The sequence below is a fragment of the Octopus bimaculoides genome, chromosome 10, assembly GCF_001194135.2.
Source record: "Octopus bimaculoides isolate UCB-OBI-ISO-001 chromosome 10, ASM119413v2, whole genome shotgun sequence".
Taxonomy (NCBI): domain Eukaryota; kingdom Metazoa; phylum Mollusca; class Cephalopoda; order Octopoda; family Octopodidae; genus Octopus; species Octopus bimaculoides.
In genome coordinates this window covers 71,318,942-71,326,029 of record NC_068990.1, presented here as the reverse complement: position 1 = coordinate 71,326,029, position 7,088 = coordinate 71,318,942, and the positions used below count along the sequence as shown (strand labels likewise).

Below are 7,088 nucleotides of genomic sequence, written 5' to 3'. Positions count from 1 at the left end.
CCTTAAGAAACAATACCACAAAACAAGGAGTAGCTAACTCAGAATGAGCTGATTGGGCGCAGCTGATTGACGCCAACGATTTGGCATGGTTGACTGGAGATTTAACATGTCTTAATGACAGTACGTTTTGGCATAGGAGGCAAACACACACACACACATACATACATACATACATACATACATACATACATACATATATACATACATACATACATACATACATACACGCATATGTATGCGCAAAAATATAGACACAGAAAGAGATGTAGTGAGAAGGAGAGAGAGAGAGATTACATATACGTACGAACATAGCTAGATGCTCACATACATAAACAGAGGAAGGGAGAGATGAATAGCGAGGCGTGGGAAACATGTTTGATGTCTGTGTCGAGTCAGCGACGCCATTTAGGCAGCACCAAAACGCTTAGAATTTACCGTTTCCCAGATTAAGCACCATAACGGCCAGGTTTTTTTTTTTTTTTTTTTTTTTTGTATTCAATCTTTTCACTCTGAACCTACACGGCTTTCTCACACTACAACAATCCATAAACAATCTTCTAATACAGAATAAATAGCATCACAATCAAATTCTCCCACCCTTCATTAGAGATAACTGCACAACTAATTTATCTCTTACATCAACCCTCTCAAAACATGGGTTCAAATATCAAAAAAAAAAAAAGGCACTCCGTCGGTTACGATGACGAGGGTTCCAGTTGATTCGATCAAGGGAACAGCTTGCTCGTGAATTGAAGTGCAAGTGAATGACACGCGTACTCTTAACGTAGTTCTCAGGGAGATTAAGCGCAACACAGAATGTCTAGTTTTTTTTTTACTATATTAATTATTTGGTACTTTTTAGTTATTTCACCACCATTAAAAAATTGGGTCCTCAATAGGCATGGTTTGATGTGTTATAAAAATATTATCAGTTTCAATAAGATGTTTAACTTTTTCAGTTTTCCCTTTTATTAATTTTTTTCAGTTTTCATGTTTATTAATTTTTTCAGTTTTGTATGATTTGTTATAAAAATATTATCAGATTCAATGTCTAATCTTTTCCCTTTTCATGTTTATTAATTTTTCATTTTTTTGTTTTTTTGTTTTATTGAGGGTTTAACAATTTTTTTTATTTGAGGGAGATAACCCAATTTTTTAATGGGGGTGAGATAGCCAAAAAGTACCAATTATTTTATAACATATATAACAAGTATGTATATGATACATATATAATATAAAATCACATTAAGATACAAATCCAAAACCGAAAACTAAAGCATGAACGAAAAAAGAAACACAAAGGAGAAAAAAAAAGGAAGAAAGAAAGAAAAATTTCAATTCAGCACCAAATGCTTCAAATGAAATAAATTGTAATTAAAAATTTTTTTTTGCAGAATCATAATCGTCGGTATTCATAATGCACAAATCCTTAGAAAATTTCGGAAACACTATGATGATCACAAGAACAGGACTGATTTCCTCGATCGGAGCTCACAAGAGCTACACTGGGCTAAACAATCATGTAAAGGGACATAAGTCACAACGTATCACGTGTGATTTTAAATGTCCGAAATCCAATGTTTCGGTATTTACCCTCGTCCGTCCTTTACTTCAGTATATTTTATAACTATTATTATGACTTTTAAAATTCATTATTGAAAATTGGTAACTATAATTTCTCTCACAGTTTTTTTAGTAATTTCGATTATTTTAGAGTTGCTTTTAAGTTATAGCAATATTTTATAATGTGTGACTTGTTAGTGCAGCATAATAAAATAACTTTTTTAAACACGATATCCTGTTGAAGTGGAATATAAAAATAGTTTTAAATTAAGAATTCTACATTATTATTCTTTTCATAAAATTAGAAGCCTTTTATATATCTTTTATAAAGATTTTATAAGATTTTCTTTTATCTTAATACTAATACGACGGTGCTCCAGCATAGCATTACCTGTGGTGTCCAACACCCGATTAATATTTATTATATAGTTGTATGTTAGGAGTATTTTTGTGTATCTTTTGTTAAACGTATGTGTTAAATTACATTACTAACTAAACACAAAATAAACAAACACACTAGACCGGGAGGCAGTAGGCAAACTTATGCTATTGACCTCTTCACGGGATTGTTGATAACAAGTCTGCATGGTTTTCTGTTTAAATGTCTACATTACTTTCTATAGTAATTTTTTACGTTGATTTCAGATTTGTTATTAGTTTTTCTCCTTCACGTCTAGTTTTTCTGTATTATCGTATCAGACATATAACGGTGATTATCTGATTTATTTTGCTCAACAAAATAGATTGCTATAAACCAATTCTGATCTAATATTAGTAAAGGTAAAATTTTGTTGTTGGCACTCCGTCGCTTACGACGTCGAGGGTCCCAGTTGATCCGATCAACGGAACAGCCTACTCGTGAAATTAACGTGCAAGTGGCTGAGCACTCCACAGACACGTGTACCTTTAACGTGGTTCTCGGGGATATTCAGCGTGACACAGTGTGACAAGGCTGACCCTTTGAATTACAGGCACAACAGAAACAGGAAGTAAGAGTAAGAGAAAGTTGTGGTGAAGGAGTACAGCAGGGTTCGCCACCATCCCCTGCCGGAGCCTCGTGGAGCTTTAGGTGTTTTCGTTCAATAAACACTCACAACGCCTGGTCTGGGAATCGAAATCGCGAGTCCGCTGCCCTAACCACTGGGCCATTGCGCCTCCACAAAGGTAAAATAGCAGCCAATATAAAGTTTATTAAACAGTCGTCTAATTAACAGACGATGTGACTTTGAAAAGCTGTGTACATCAGTCGTTGATAATATTTACATTTAAAATGTATACATATAGACGTAAGTGCGTGAACAATCCAAACATATTCTGCTACATTTGTGGCAGGTATGTTGTCATTAAGCAGAAACAAAATATAACTGATCTTCTAAAAAATTTATATTTCACTTATTTTGGTGTCAAATTCGGTGATGAAGACAAACCTTGAGCTTCACAGTCAGGGGCTGAGACTCTGGAAAGTCGATAAGAAAAAAGAAACACCCTTTGGAATACCAATGGTATGGCGAGAGCCGAGTAACCAAGTTGATGATTGTTATTTCTGCATTAGTAAAGTTGATGGGTACAGTGCAAAATATAAACGTAGGATAATGTATCAAAGTGTTCCCTCGGCTATACATACGGCTTATTGCACATGGAGTTGACATTCCATTTCCTCTCCCGCCACTTGTTTTAGAGAATGTTGCATCAGATAGTGATGAAGAAGACAAATGTGCAGAAGAAGGTGATGACTACACTCTTGACGAAATCGAAAATCCGCAATTATTTACACAGGAAGAGCTCAATGATTTGATGTGAAATTTGAACCTACCACAGGATGCAGCAGAACTTCTTGGATTTAGGCTTTTGTTACCAGGAACCTTCTCTTGGTATCATCACAAGGAACATGAGTTGTTACCATTCTTTGCTGAGGATGAATCAATGGTGCTTTGCTGTAATATTCCAAACCTGCTAAACTATTTTGAGATCGAGAACAATCCCTCAGAATGGAGGCTATTCATTGATTCCTCCAAAGGGAGTTTGAAAGCTGTCTTGCTACACAATGGAAATAAGTATTCATCCATTCCAGTGGTACATTCTGTACAACTAAAGGAAACGTATGAAAATGTAAAAAAAAAAAAAACTTTGTAAAATATAAAGTATGCAAAATACCACTGGCAAGTGTGTGAAGATTTTAGAATTATATGCATGCTTTTAGGCCAGCAGGCAAACTACACAAAAATGCTGTTTCTTATGTGAGAGGGATAGCAGAATTAAAGAAAAGCACTGGATGGTTAAAAACTGGTCACAAAGAAGTGTTTTTCCTAGATCCAATAACATTCTGCATGAGCCCTTGATTGAACCCACAAAAGTACTGCTACCTCCTTTACACATCAAACTGGGTCTGATGAAACAGTTTGTTAAATCTTTGCCTGCAGATGGACCGTGGTTGCAGTATCTCTCAAAAAAATTCCCAAATATAACCAGTGAGAAAATTCAAGTAGGAATATTTATTGGTCCTGACATTCATAAACTAATGGAAGACTCAGATTATGAGAAATCCATGAATGAATCTCAAAAAACAGGCAGGGGTGAGCTTCAGGTGTGTTGTCGAGAACTTTTTGGGAAACAATAAGTGTTCAACTTACAAAGTCATAGTTGATACCATGTTGCAAAACTTCAAAATGCTTGGGTGTAACATGAGTGTTAAAATGCACTTTCTTCACTCCTTGACTATTTCCCAGAGGACCCTGGCAATCTAAGTGAAGAGCACACTGAGAGATTTCACCAAAACATTAAAGAAATGGAGCGGAGGTACCAGGGCAGGTGGAATGTAAACATGATAGCAGTTTACTGCTAAAGAGAGACTGCAAGCAACTATCAAAAGCTGGAAGGAAATCAAAAGAAAAGGAAGTTTGAAAAATAGTAAAATTACATTTAAGGCCATGGTAAGTGCATTAAAAATATATATTTAGTCAATATGTAAGCCTACATACATTATTCATATCTTTTTTATTATTATTGTAGTCATTTTTTCTTAATTTCATCATACTTTTATCTAAAAGTATGCCACAAAAGGGAATGAATGACAAGAAAAATCATCATATCTTTGGCAGCCATTTGGACAAAATCTGTACATGATAAGCAAAAACTAAATACACATTTGAAATCAGCATTAAAAAAACAGTTCAGAATCATTATTTACTTCATTTAAAAATGCAGACTTGTGTAACTTATAGACCCACATCATGGAAATTTCTAAAATATAATCCCAAAATATAATTAATAAAAAATTTCTTAATATAAATACAATTCATTCATTATTTTGTGTCATTACTGTTTTAATAAGAAATGTTTAAAGAAATTTAATGAAAATACTTAACAAAAATTAATAAAGAGCAATAAAAATTCAGTCATTAGTTGGAATATTTCATGTGAAATATATGTTTGGTGAATACTAGTTACGACATTGATGTTTCACTGGAAATTAGTGAGTTTTAAGCCTTAGAATTAGTTCATTAATAATTCGGCACCCTTAATGCTCAAAATCGTTTCAGATGTTTATCAACACCTTGTGACTTAGACTCCAGTTTCTACAAAAAAGTGGGGTTTAGAGATATTACCACATGTAATTTGGAAATTGTCATATAATGTAGCACTACAAATCCTAACCAACGAGATGGTTACTGCTGGAGTGTCTTTAATTGTAGGTTTCTGCATCAGAGTTGACCTGAGGTTTAATTATTTAAAGGCTCCTACTGACAGTGCCTCTGCATAGGCTTTCAAACTGCTAAAAATAGCAGTCTCATCTTTACATATTGCAGTATCAGTTTATTTATGTATAGTGTTTAGTTTCTGTTGTTTATTAACATTATTATTATTATATTTGTTTTTGTTTCAATTAATTTAGAACTGGAGGTGGTCTTAGGTGAGTTGGTACTAAAAGGAAGGCATTCTCCCTTGACTTTGTTCCTTCATAACTTTCTGAAAAATGAATATTTTTTAATAAAATTTTCTACAAACATGTTCCTGATGGTGTAGATTATGATTATACCACAATATAATCATCATCTACACCATCAAAAATGTATCTCTGGAAAATTTCATTAAAAAATAAGCATTTTTTAAAAAGTTATGAAGAAGCAGAGTTAGTAGGATTGAGCACATACCATAAAGCAAAGCAAATGATAAAATCCATTGATCAGCAATAATTGATTGAATTATTTATATTGAATAACTGGTTCTGATACTTTTTGCTGTCAAATTTCAAGTCTAAATTTCTGAGAGGCTGGTTTGTCCTCTATGTGCTCTATCAACTTACTAAATATAACAAACAAATCTCTTTCCAATTACATCCTTAAAAAGTAAGGCCCCATTCTATAACATGGTGCTAGGATGCACCATGTCTGAAATAAGATAGGAAGGTCACTATTGGAATACCTTTCATCAAAACTGACCTGAGATTAAACATAAAGCTATTTAGGTATTGTAGTATTTCCTCTTGGATTCGAAACTGTGCTGTACCTTCAGTTTGTAAAGATATTGTTTTTAGGTGTAGATATCACTTGCAGTTAAGAAGTTCGCTTCTAACTACATGGTTTCAGGTTCAGTCCCACTGCATGACACCTTGGGTAAGTATCTTCAACTACAGTTCCAGGCTGACTAAAGCCTCGTGAGTGGATTTGGTAGACAAAAACAGAAAAGACTCATATACATATATTTATATATGTGTGTGTGTGTTTGTGTCTCCTTGTCTTGACATCATGAGATAGTTGTAAATGAGTGTTCCTATTATGCAAATGATGTCATCTGGGAAACAAACAATGGATGTGTGATATTAATGACCTTCTTGGGGTCATTTGTAGTGTATATAAAGTGAAATTGTTTCAGCCAAGAATCAAAAAAAAACTTGCATTTTCTGCTTTGAAGTATGGTAACACTTGCCTACTTTTCTGCCAAAACAGTCATTCAAAAATGGTCCTGGGTCTAAAAGACAAAATTGAGTTATTCTCAAGGTTAATGTTCACCCATATGCCATATACTACCAGTACCTCTATTTAATCCAATTCCACTATAGCTAAAATCATGAGGATATCTTATTACATCTTATAAATGGAATACTTCATTTATAATGGAGTGCTATAAATATTCCGTTACTTTAGTGACTGATTAAAACAATTGGTGCTTAGCTAAAGTGTTTAGTAAGTTTTCAAGAAAACAAAATTAAATAGAAACTAGATATAATTTCCTTTTACTTAGAATTGTAATTACTTTGTAGATACTCAGTCTAGGTCATCTCTCCTTCAGAGTGGTACTCATGAAAGAAGTGTTCTTCAAGGCTAGTACCATTTAGGTGTATATTGTACATCTCATTGTTAGAACAAAATGTCTTCCCTGACTGCTGGAAGAGATTAAGAAATGTAGTTTAAACTATTTATAGATGCTATGATACTCCTATTCTATCAGTGATTCAGTTAACTAAGCTAACTTTTGAATGTTGACCTTGAGATGGATAAATCTGTCTTATATTTTTTTTTTTTTTT

General features: G+C 33.6%; 1 protein-coding gene across 2 annotated transcripts in view; it reads left to right on the top strand.

Annotated features, from left to right (window-relative positions):
- Positions 1-1,538: 1,538 nt before the first annotated feature.
- The window catches only part of LOC106875904 (FAST kinase domain-containing protein 5, mitochondrial), a 15,654-nt gene continuing 10,104 nt past the window's right edge, over positions 1,539-7,088 (top strand). The window contains exons 1-2 of one of the 2 annotated variants that reach the window (XM_014924220.2): positions 1,540-1,665; positions 4,290-4,493. The gene's annotated coding sequence lies outside the window, so the exon portion shown is untranslated. Of the gene's footprint in view, positions 1,666-4,289; positions 4,494-7,088 lie in introns of both variants that reach the window. The other variant, XM_014924221.2, reaches the window with a different exon arrangement.